This window comes from Arvicanthis niloticus, chromosome 4 (assembly GCF_011762505.2).
Source record: "Arvicanthis niloticus isolate mArvNil1 chromosome 4, mArvNil1.pat.X, whole genome shotgun sequence".
In the NCBI taxonomy this organism is placed as follows: domain Eukaryota; kingdom Metazoa; phylum Chordata; class Mammalia; order Rodentia; family Muridae; genus Arvicanthis; species Arvicanthis niloticus.
In genome coordinates, this window is record NC_047661.1 from 56,029,035 (window position 1) to 56,041,937 (window position 12,903).

The window sequence follows — 12,903 nt, forward strand, 5'->3', positions numbered from 1 at the left end:
AGAGTCCCTTCTGTAACATTCATTTTGTAAAACTGTTAATTCATTTCTAAGAGCACCTACAAAATCTCGATACTATCAAAGTGTCAATTTTAGCATGGATAAAGGCATCCTTCAAAGCATGTGTATTTTTGAATGAAAAGACCACAGTATTATTCACAATCTTTTGGAATTAAATTAAGAAAGTCTTGCAACAATTTAAAGTGCTAAAGAGCCATTGCTACCTAGAGGCCAGGTCTGATTCATTTAACATTTTAAAGAACCTTTTGTTGTACAACCTTACATAACTATGAGAAGGCAGCAAGGGTGTAATATTTTAGGGTTTTGTCATTCCTTCAATCCAATCACAGCTGGATTCCAGGTCATCCAAATTGAGACAGAATGGCTGAATAAGACAGAAAGAGCCATTTAAGTGCCAAGAGCCAGATGACAAGTTAAAGAAGCCATGGTTTTTTCCCTCTATATCCTTCATCTATGGCTTCTAATCTAAAAAATATTTGTACATACAAAGTGCTGTATACAAAATGACTGGAACTGCACGAACAGTCACTGAAGAACAGAAAAGAAAGAGGCACTCCAGCTTCCAGCAAGCCACACCTACTTTAAGACCAGTGGTCACAAGTTTCCTAATATACAAGTCCCAGACTGTGATAAGAAAATGGCCTGCCATTCCCATGTCAAATTCAGTCACAGACCTTCAATTTCAACAGCCCCCAGCACTAATTTTGAGTGAGGAATTATGATATATAATGCCAGGTTATAGATATTTTCCAACAGTATCTGAAGAGGAAATCGAACACTTAAACTACCAATCTAAAAGAAAATAATCTATTTCACTGATGCAGAAAAATTGGATGTAATATAGAAGTGGTCTGTCATTTCTGCTGTGTGAACTTCCCAACAGATTTTAAGTTTAATCCTCTTATTAAATAACAATAATTGTGCCCCAATGACCTTGACATTTGATGGATAAATTCTCTGTAACTGGAACTCTAATACTACAAGCAGGCCTTTAACCATGAACACCACTTTACTGAAATGACTAAAAGCCTGCTATCTCCAGTGAGCCAGCCTGAACTAAACTGCTAATTCCAAGCAAATATGAGTTTTGTGATCTTGGGCAAGTAAGTTAATTTCTCTACATCCTATCTTCCTTGTTCACAGATTAGAGATAATGGAACACTGACTATCGTGTGGTAGTTGTAAGAACTGTAGGTGGGCATGTGAAATGCCTGGTATATACAATGGCCATCTATTATGGCCATTCTAAAGTAGACAACTTCACACATAAAACACACTCAACTAATATGTAGGTGAATGAATTAAGGGATAATTACTATGGAATTTAGTTTTACCTATGGGAAACTTATTCCCAAGGGACCATTCTGACTGAGGAAAGGGAGGTTAATTTCCAATGCTTGCCCAATAATTCAGTGTAAACTCATGATTATAAAAATCTTGTGCTCTCTTTTATTCCTCCAGTAACACCAGATTCTAAGCAACTATAAAAGGAGATTAAATAAATTCAAATCACTTTTGAGTAGTTAAAAAAAATGGCTTCTCATACTCCAAATGTAAAAGTGGCCTTGAAAAATAAGACTAATTTTGTAATGCCAGCCTAGGTGTGTTTTCTAGCTTAAATAAAATTCCTATGTTTATATAAAATTGAATTATGAAATTAATTTCAATTACAGCAAATAAATTTATTTTAATTTAATCAATAGAAGTGCTTTCATTTTTATTTTAATAAATGTGTATAAGTATTTTACTGCCCTAAATCTGAAATTCACAGTATTTTAAATCCAATGAAGTATAAAATTACACCATCTTCTATATATTTCAGAGGAAACTTTATATGCTGGCTTAAAACTGTTAGTAATAACACCTATTGTAATAACCCCAACATTCTAACACATAAATAATTGCTTAATCTCCTACAAACTGCATTATGTGAGATAAATATTAAATTTTTGTTGAAGATTCAAATAATATTCAGACTACTTTACAAAAAGTTCCAAGTAAGCTTATTTAGCAAAAAACATGGTTAATAATAAACCTTACCACATCATCAAAACTGAAAGCAATCACAATGTTGTACTGGGAAGTGTACTGGTAAGTAAACAAATGAGTAAAGGCTACGTAACTCAGAGCTGTTAAATGTATTTTATTAGTATGGTACTGAGAAAATTACAGAATTTGTTTTACAGACAAAAATCTAGCCTATTATATCCTTAAAATGTTGTTTGCAAACTTAAAAACACTTTTAATCTTAGAAGTGTCATATGTTCAAAGTAAAATATTACCTTAAATCCTTCAATTATAACATTTTTCAAGACAATGTTTCTCTGTGTAGCCCTAGCTGTCCTGGAACTCACTCTGTACATCAGGCTGGCCTCAAACTCAGAGATGTACTTCCTTCTGCCTCTGAAGTGCTAGGATTGAAGACATATGCCACCCCGCTTCAAATATAACTTACAAAAAGTGCAAAATATAAGTTCCTCTGAAATTAGAAAGTTAGTTTCCCAAAATTATCTTCTCTCAAGGTTGTATTAAATCCTGGGTATAACCACAACCAACCAACAGAAAACAAACAAACAAACAAAACAAAAAGAAACATAGGAGACAGGTTTATACCCAACCAAATCTTGACTGTAGTCCTTCTAAGACTTTAGCAATGTCACTGTATTCTTCTGAGTCCAATGAGTAAATTTACTTCTAGTTTTGGTGTCTTTAGCTATAAGGCAAGTGAAATAATTGTTTTGAAGTTAAAATCTAAGGGAAGAATAGAGTCCATTAAAAGCTTCTTCCATATCTGTATTTTGTTATAATGAATCTTTGTTTTAAAAAACAAGGCAGTAGCAAGGTTTCTAAAATGTTAAGTTACACAGAAATTTTGCTGTAAAAGAAAATAAAACTCCCTTATATTTCCACAAAATTACTTATTTAGACTTTAGAGATCTCCAAGAAACAGTATCTTTGTACGATTTACATTGAACTTCTGACATTAACTCCTGTATATCTGTCCTAAATTCCTCAGCTATAATTCCTTTGAAAAAAATCTACTTCTTTCAACTGGCTATAAGGAAGAAGATGCTTCATTCATGTCTATATTTCTGCCCCTGTGTGCTGGCACTGTGCTTTAATATTTGCATTTATTCATTCTCTCTGAAAATAGTTATCAAACATTTACTTTATGCTAATTAGTCTAAGAGGTAGGCTAAGACATAACAAATGAGAAGGCCTTGCTCAGATAACTTTTAGGGAGATGTTAAAATATTGCTAGATCGGCAGAGAAATAATAAGTTCTTACTTTCATAGTGTCAACAGTATTAATTCATAATATGGGGAAGAGTGGGAATCTATTCTGGTTTAGAAAAGAAAGTTTCAGAGAAAGCCAGGCTTTGAAGAAATTGACCACATTAGGAAAGGGAAGATGAAACTGGACAGGTGAAGAGTTGGAATTTGTAAAATGGTCCCCAAACCAGGAAGAAACTTGTATGTGGAAAAAAAGGTGATAGCTAAGAATAAGTTTGGAGACATTCAAAAAATTGAGGACAAATTAGTGGCATTAAACAGAATAAGAAAGTAGTGACATCTGTAATGGTCAGTCTTTTTCTTACATGAAATAGTCAAAGGTTGAACACAATATTAAAGATCTATAGTCAAAATACCTGGATTAATTATAAGGTGGTTATAAGCTCACATGACCTTGGGAAAGTCACCTAGCCAATCCATCCCTTTTCCATTCCCCTTGGCCACTTAATTACTCTACCAAGACTACAAAGATATACAGACCCTGTTCGTACAGACTACTCTTTAAGAGAGAGATGGCTATATAAGGAAGACCTCCAAAGTCCTGCAAAGGATAATGTCTAAAAGTTGATGCAAAGCTCCTTAAGACAACTGTGTTCATTGAGAGCTGAACACTACAGGTAAAACCACACTCGAGTTCTAGCTTGAGATTGAAGGAATTTAACTACAGCAGTAACACTGTTCATCTCAGCACTTCCACTGTAGTGACGAAACACCCCAGTGTAATGGACCTCAGAGATAGTTGGAGTAGGACTAAATCAAAGACAAAACCTTTTTTGTTGTTAAAAAAAAAAAATGCCTTTCCATAACCACAGAGCTGCATACTACTTAAAACTCATTCCATACCTTTCCCAACAAACAGCAAATGTCCACAGTCATCTAGAAAATACATTCGAGCTACTGTTTCACCAGCATTGACTTATATAAGGCCTGCTCAAATTAATGTACCCTTTTACTCTACTTCAAAACCAATCAACCCCAGATAATTTCTCTTTTGTTAGTGACTGTTCCCTTACTGTGAACTACTCTACACATGGGGTTACATTACTCCTGATTTTGCCTCATTTTATGGTACCACACCTCACCATTTACTTTAAAAGTCCCCATAAAACAAAACCATTTTAACTGGAACCATAGAGGAACAAAGGTTCTTCTGATCCCAGAAAGGGCTTTTCATTAAAAAAAAAAAAAAAAAAAAAAAATCAAATTTTAATATTAATCATGGCAAGCAAAAGCACATTTAATATATAGCATATATATTTACAGTATATATTATGTATTTATATTTTAATTGACATTGTATGTCTGCATGGCTTTTCATTCAATACAGAAGCATCATTTTTATCATTCATTAATATTAAATAAGAATGAATTAAAACTCACAGATGATGGCAAGAAAAGAAAACATATAAGTGTATGATTTTACTGTCTACACATGAAGTGAAGAAAATGAGGGAAAAATAAAAAACTTAGACAAAAAAAGGATCACTTCTTGTAATGAACATGTTATAATTTCTCCATGATTCTGCACTTAATGTAAAATAAGTCCTGTGAAAGTTTCACCCATACTTTTCAAAAACGATAAGAAAATAGAAAGGGAAAGGACTATTTTCTTAACGGCAGGACTGAGCTATTCCTAAATATTATCTATCCTTTAAAAATGGCTCTAGGAAGTTGAGTGTTATCATTTAGTAGTCCAAGGAAAATGGGGTACATATCTAAGCTAAAATGATCCTTTCTGTTTTGACAGAACATTACAGAGGATTCTTTGGCAAAGCTTTCACCCCACTTCGTCAAACCAACTCTCTGCACCTCACAACCGTTTCTGACAAACCGGCACACTACTTTGCAACAACTTCTATCTGCTTCCAGCACTACCACCCACCTCCCCACTCTTTTCTTTCTAAGCAGACAACTCTGGTCTGAAACTGGACTTTCGGAGGACTAGACTCTGAAGATCTGTGTGACCTTGGGCACGTCATTTGTTTCTTCAGTTTTCTCACTAGCATCCCAAAGTGAAAGCGCTTTGAGTGCACCTGAGAAGTACACATCCATCTGACGTATTAGAGTTCAGAGGCACAAACCTTTCTAGTTAAGAATCACCTCCTTAGACAGGAAATTGGAACTGAGTCGGAACTGTCAACACTGGCTCTCTTCTTCCCTCAAGGGGCATAACCCCAATCACCAATCAGCCGACTCCCCGGCACCCACGCTCCCTCCCAGGCCTAGCCCAGCTCTAGCCTTACCTGCCTGGGACCCCACCCCACCACATCCGCCCCCTCGGTCGGTGGAGACCCGGGAGGCCGACCTCACCCTTCCCCTCCACCCGCACCCACAGCGGACTTCCTGGAGGCGCCGGGCCGGGCTGGGCAGGCGGCATTTACAAACCAGCTTTACGCAGCTCGCGTAGAGACCTCGCTGACGCCCAGAGGGCCCCGCTCCCCACCCGTCCACCCCGCCGGCCAGAGCCCAGCCCCAGCACCTCCTCCTCGGCCTCCGCTTGACCCCAGGCCGCTCTGGCTGCCCGCGGAGCTGTGCGGACCCGAACCGAGAAACCTCGCCTTACCGGCAACTGAGGCACGGACTTCCCTTCCCACCTTTGGAGACCTCTTCAACTCCCGGATCAATTCACTCCGGCGACGCCGGAAGGACCCGAGAGGAACCAGGCGTTGTCCGGAATCCTGCCCAGCAGGAGTCGCGCAAGGCCCGATGGGGATTTGTAGTTTCGCCTTCCATTTCCGTGGGCACTTCCTGCAATAATAAGACTACATTTCCCAGAAGGACGTGCGAGATAGCCTTAGGCGATAGGTGGGGACACTTCTAGCAAATAAGAAGAGAGTTCCCTGTCTTTGCGGGAGGAGGGGAGATGAAGAGAGAGAGTGCCCAGAAACGGAGGGAGGGCAGGGCCGACTCTCACCTGCACCAATCAGTATGCGAAACCAGTCAACAACGCCACGCCCACAAGTGGGCGGTACCTGCGGATGGGGTGTAAGAAAAAGGGCGGGGGGCCAGCGGTAGCAAGCGAACGGAGGCTGGGCTGGGTCCCTTGCTAGGCGGGGAGGAAGGCTCTGAGGACCAGACGGGTGGGCTCCGCCTTGTCCGAAGCAACATTGCCCCCTCCCATCCCCCAACTCAACTCAGTACGATGTTCATTGGACGAACTCGCCGAGAGGGCTAAGCCAGACCTGAGGAAGGGCCATGTGCGATGCCAAAGGGGAGAATGTCAGAGGTGAAGCGACCAGAGAAACTGGACCTAAGAGACCTCCTGTACCACTCTGCGCCTAGGCTGCGCAGACGGCTGAGGGAGGAGCCGTAGCCGGAGCTTCGGCCAATAAGAGGCGGGGAAGGCGGAGCTTGAACCTCAAGAGAAGCCAAGGCTCAGCCTAGTCTGTAGTTTCCCAGGAGAGAGGCAAGAGCAGGATCCCGAGCGATCGCAGCCTGCTCCCAGTATCCTCTCCAGCATCCCGAGCCGGGATTGCAGGTGTGAGGGAGGTAAGCATGGGCGCCACTTGCGGACAACAGCACACCACCCGGGAGAGGAAGGCATCTGACAATAGGAACGCCAGGGCACAGGCGAAAGAGTGCTAGGTTGACTTAGGATAGCGGTGCAAACCTTTTCAGGGAAATGATATACAATTATGGACTTTGGTAGGGAGAAAAAAGCGAAAGGTAACTCCGCCTGGGGTATTAAGGGCGCGGTTAGGGATTTTTGTTTTGCGTTGCACTATTAAAACTAGTCTGGGAGATCGCAAGATTGAAGAAACCCTGCTAATTGAGTACCAGGTAGACAGTGTCAAGCTAGATACATATCTGGTAAAAAGCAAAAATGGCATTGATATAGAATCACTTTGGAACTGTTTCACTAAGGAAATAACTTTGTCCTCGTCAAAGCCTGCCGCTTGTGTTCCGTTTGTCAGATTGTCCTGCCACGGACCTGTTATCCAAGGCGGTTGTATTGCAGGTTCTTTGGATAGCAAAAGATCTGGGTTAAAGACGCAAATAATAAGAGAGGATGGGTTCAGAGCTAAACCTATCCTAAGTATAACTTTTACCAGCAATAATGAGGAAATAAATTGAAACGTGTGGGTATTTAGCTTTCCTTCCTGCTGTCGCTGGAATATTGAAACAAAGACCTGGATTTAGCCTACAGCAGGAACATATGGTGTACTTCATCGCTGCTCCTTATTCTCTCATTTGTGTCCGGAAACGTTTGTTCGTGTTTTAAAAACAGAAGGACAAGGGAAGCTGTGTGGAGGACCTTTCCTCTGTTGAAGAGAGTATGTGTAAAATGATAACCTTTAGTGTGTTGTAATGAGTTCTCATTTTAGAGGTATAGACTATCACAGAATAATAGTTAATTCTCACTGTGTGTATACTCTTTTGAATGTTAGTTTAATAAATATGTGTGGAATTATGTTGTAATACTTGATGAAGATAATATTCAATTCTACCTCTGAATAACTATGACAGATTACAGCCTTTCGGTTTGGAAAAGTAGTAAAATTCTACCTGCTTAGTTAATTTTCTTGTTGTGATATAGTAGTGTCCCAGATTATATGCCTGTTAATCATAGTAGCATATTGCAGCATATTCTGCTCTGAAATAGCTTTCTTGTGACAGTTGACTATTTCATAGGGTGTCAGAATACTTGAGTGTTTTTAAAAGGTCAATGAGATCCAGAAATTACCTTCCATTTTCTTCTTTTTTCCATGCTATTCTGGATTACTTTAGGATTTTGAATTTTGTTTTTGCAGTGCACACAAGATGCCTTCTCAAACTGAAGTGGCTCAAAGGTATTCTCTCCATTACTTAAGGTTCAGTCCTACTAACTGCTGGTACTGATGAGAAATGCCCACCACTAAATTAATTAAGTCCTTCTCTCCCACATTCTCACACGCCAAAGAACTGGGTACACAGAGAAATCTTAAAAAAGTAAACAAAACAAAGAAATATCTAGGCTTAGATTGAGCAAATCATGTAAGTAGAAGAAAAAGCTACAGAAGCCACTAAACTTAGCAGCCACAGTAAGGATGGATGTTATGTTTGGTACACTACTGGAGACCTATGAATCGGCATAGCCATCTGGCTGATCTGATCTCCAAATAATGCTTTTGGGAGAGAAAATGTGATCTGGTTGTTTTATAAAACTTGGAATAGATTGTGCTTGCCCTTGTTATGTGTAATGCGGGAGCGTGGTCCCTAGTCAGCCTTAGATGCTCAGGCTCTATGCTGATTCATTTGGAAACTGAATACCTGTTGTCTCTGGTTATCCCCACCCCCTGCCCCCCCCCCAAAAAAAAACCAACAACAATACTTAATTATGTGATTGGCAATGAAGTTCTTTCAGAACCTTTATTAGAAGAGCTTTTTGAAAGAATTTTAAGGGAAATCAGTCAATAACAAAGAAAATAAATGGATTGAAAATAATTTACATGAAAACAGTTAAAATGAAGATGTTTTTAAAATCACATCTAACTACATAAATAGTAGGCTCTGAGATGTCCTAAGACTAAAATCTCATTAAGAATGAACAAGATGTCAATTTTAAAATACCTAATATTCCCCTACTTGTGAGATAAGATCTATTTAAGAATGTCAGTGAACTGGGTTCTTGTGCTGTCTTAGGAATAAGAAGACTGTGTTTCTATATGAAAGCAACTTGTTAGTATATCTTAACATGCTTGGACAATTATTTTCACCTTGAACTCTTTATCCAGTTTAGTTGACATTTATATCAATTTCAAATAACCTGAATCTTTTCTTGGTTAGTGTTGGGAAAGGTCATTCAATTTATATAAAGTATTAGCTGTGATATAAAGCAGATTATTTATCCCTTTGGTCTATCCAACCAGTGGAAACTGCTCAGGAGATGACTCCCTTTTAGCCAACAGACTTGGTTAATTTCAAATGGCATTATCTTTTGGGCCTCTTTTTTAAATTTAAAACTCTGATTCTAAGTCTGGAGTGAAGGTAAATCGACTGGAGTACATTTCTAGCAGGAGGTTTGGAGCCTGTCCTTGACACAACAAAGAAAACACTCACAGGTTCAAGATCAAATGCTTTGGGAGTGAATTGGAGACAGGAAAATAGGTATTTCTAAAAATGCTTGAGAAACATACTCTTGACATCAGAGGAAAGATACTTGATATTTTGTGTTAAATTCATGTAATAGTACAACCTTCCTTTCTCAACCACTAATTTCTACAGACCTATATCCATAATGCAAACATGACTTGTTTTGCACTTGTGAGTCATGAAAGTCATTAATACATTAAATTTTAAACAATTATAGGTTATAAAGACAGATCAAATACATTGATGGTATTATTTTGCGGAAAATTTTAAGATATGTCAGAACTAAAGTGATATTTATTCCCTTACTTAAATAAACAATCAGTTTAGACAACAACCAATTTATTTAGATTTATCAAAATTTTCTAAGGTTAAATACTGGCTTGGGAATATGTAGCAATTGTTTATTCAAAGGATTTGTTTTGCTTTTTTACTTTTCCAGCTAACATTTTCAGTATTTCATCCTTAAAATTTGGGTAAGTGTAGGTTTTTTTTTTCTTTTTATTTTCTTAGGTTGTATAAATAATCGTTTTCATAAATGTAGAGCAGTATATTTTTATTATCATGGTCAGTACTAGGATTCGAGGCTAGGCCTACGTGCATGATATACAAGCACTCTACCACCGAACTATTAACTTAGTAGACTTTGAATTTGAAATCTTCTCAGTCTTTTGTTTGTTTTTGTTTCTTAGGATGTTACTAATTACTTAGGCTGCTCTTGAAATTTTGATTTCCCTGCCTTAACTTCTCCAGGAGCTGAAGTTTTGGACCCCCACTCATATGTAGGCTTTCCTCTTAGAAGGGAGAGCATTAGACTCTCTAGACCAGGTGCTTCTCTTTAATCTCATGTTGATCTTGAGCAGATTCTATCAAGGTCAGTAGATGGAAGCTGAACTGTGACTACTGGCTTAGATAGAAATGTTGCCCGGTACTGTAATCTATGCAGTGAGATATTTGTATTTTCATAGGTAGTACAGTTGATCCCACAAAATGGCTACTGTATAGGTTAGATATTTTGAAAATGAGGTTGTTCTGATTAACTATTCAGAAGGGTTTATTGGGACCAGATTTTACTCAGACTTTGTAGGGTGTAAGATTTTGTCTACAATTTCTAAATTCAGTCCCGAGGAAGGGAATTTAGTTGTGGAACATGGCTCTGCCCAGAGATGCTCCCAAATTTGACATTTCCCAGTAAGGGAAACCTGTGGCTCACCTCCATTTGCCATTAAGCCTCTGAGGAATATCTTTGCTAATGTCTTCTTTTTAAAGCCAAATTTCATTGTGTAAAGTCTGAATTTATTCTCCAGTTTCTCTAGTTATTTTTCCACCCCATCCCCCAAAGTAGGAAAGAGATCCTTCCTCGTTATTTAAACATTTGTAGAATCAATCGTTTGATACTTTTACCTTGGCATTTTACCAAAAAATTACTTTAGTTTGTATCAGAATTAAAAAATTTAGTAAGATTTTTATCTTTTATTATTAGAAATGAAAGATAAAAATTTACCAAGCATTTACTTGGTAAATGCTCATTAATTATAAACTGTTCTTTGTTAATAAAATTAATAACAGCAGCTATTCAGCTGGCTTTTGCTTGCTTACAGCCAATGTTACTAACAAACTGATAGATATATATTAGATTGGAAGTGATGACTAATCCTCCGTATTCCTGTGACATTCACATGCTTAACACTGTGCTTTGTATTGTTAGCTGAGTTCATCACTATCTCACTCATCAGACAGTCAAGATTTTTAGGACTAGTACTGAGTTTCATTGGTTTTTGTGTGTATATTAAGGGCCTTATACATAATTCATATTTAATACTAATAATGTGTTCAGAATTTTGGCAAGGTATTGTATCATTTTATGAACACATTCAACTAGAAAATTCACTATTCTTATGTGTCTGATTTAGCATTGGATTCAGCCCCCTGATTTGTCTGCACTGTGTTCAGAATAATCATTGTTGTCTATTTTTGTATTTCTGAATGAAGAGAGGAAATATTTTCATTAACTTCAGCCTAGAATAGTATATGCTTTAGTTCAGAATTCATTCACGGGATGCCATTTGAAGACATTCCACTCTTTGCCTCTAGATTCTGCTGTTTTAAAGATGTCTTTAGCTAATCCTACCCCCAAATAAATGCATGTGGGTTCGTGTCTATGTGTGTGTTTCTTTTTTTTTCGTACCTATAGAAATACTGAAAATAAGATATATAATATGAGGCTTCATCATGACTAGAACTTAATCTTTAAAGTAGGACATTTGTTCTATTTTACCGAAATGGTCACATCAGGAAGGCCATAGTAACACTAATTTAACCTGAGTAACACATGTGTTTTTTACCTTGGAGTTGTCATGAAGCAGGGACAAGCTTTGAGACCTTGCTCAGATCTGTCCTGTACCATTTGGCTGAGGAAGCTTGTATGCTATGTTAACTCAGTACCATTTGAGCCCCCTTCTGGTTTAGCCTAGGAATAGGATCCGTAGTGCTCCTCTCTTGTCTTGTACCTAATGTGGTAAGGCAGGCAGAGAATTGACTCTGGCTTATTAAGCTCGTTTTTTAAAAATGTATTTGTTGTTTTTCTCAGACATATCTCAACCCAGAGTTACCAGGCTAAGAGGCCAGTGAGCACCTCTCGGCTGTCTTCCATTTCTCTCTGAGCATCTTGTTTCTACTGTTTTTCTGTTCTGAAATGAGAAGAGACCACTGGAAAACTTCCTGTTTTCCTCCACTTGACCTTAGTCAGAAGCATCAGAAATAATTGATGTTGCTATATTTAACTTCTTTTGTACTTTATTTTAAGATAGCATTTCATGTTCTCCAGGCTGGCCTAATACTCAGTGTGTGTCCAAAGATTACCTTAAACCCATGATCCTCCTACCTCTATCTCCCAAGTGCTGGATTTATGAGCATGGGCCAGCACATAGCTGTCCAGTGTTTGATAATCTAAACTTTGTTAGGTTATAGGTATTTTAACTCGGTTTAGATTGAAGAAGTAATTGGTTTTATTTTATTTTTCCATCTCTTAGTAGGATGCTATTATGAAATAATATATGAGGTATTATGCTATTATGAATTGTAATATTTGCCACTCATGTGAATTAAGCTAGCTATTGGAGCATTTAATTATTGTCCTTCTCACAGAGCAGTTGAAAATCTTTGAAGCAAACAATGTGTATGTCATATATTCAGCCTTCTGGTTAAGAAGCCTCTATTTACCTACATAGAATCTTTAATTACTTACATATTTTAACTGCCTTTATGTGTAAAGCAGTTTAAATCATATATGATAAGTCCTCTACCATGTACTACCACACCAAAGTTGTATGAAATATTCTTGCAGCTGCATAGCAGTGTTGTCGTTTTTGTTTCAGGTAACTCAGGAAACTTTTAAAAAATGATGTTTTACACAAAAGGTGCATAAATGAAATCTGTCGAAAAAAGACATTTGGCTTAATTTGCTGTATTTAAAGTTTCTATGTTCCTTTAAAGAACTAGAGCCACTGAGGTAGCTCGGCT

At 37.9% G+C, this 12,903-nt stretch overlaps 2 protein-coding genes across 2 annotated transcripts in view; one reads left to right on the forward strand and one right to left on the reverse strand.

Moving 5' to 3' along the window:
• Pdcd10 (programmed cell death 10) overlaps positions 1–6,033 on the reverse strand; it is a 42,115-nt gene extending 36,082 nt beyond the window's left edge. The window contains exon 1 of the mRNA XM_034500051.2: positions 5,876–6,033. The gene's annotated coding sequence lies outside the window, so the exon portion shown is untranslated. The remainder of the gene's footprint in view (positions 1–5,875) is intronic.
• Positions 6,034–6,250: 217 nt separating this feature from the next.
• Serpini1 (serpin family I member 1) overlaps positions 6,251–12,903 on the forward strand; it is an 84,675-nt gene continuing 78,022 nt past the window's right edge. Inside the window, 1 exon segment of the mRNA XM_076932538.1 lies at positions 6,251–6,801. The gene's annotated coding sequence lies outside the window, so the exon portion shown is untranslated.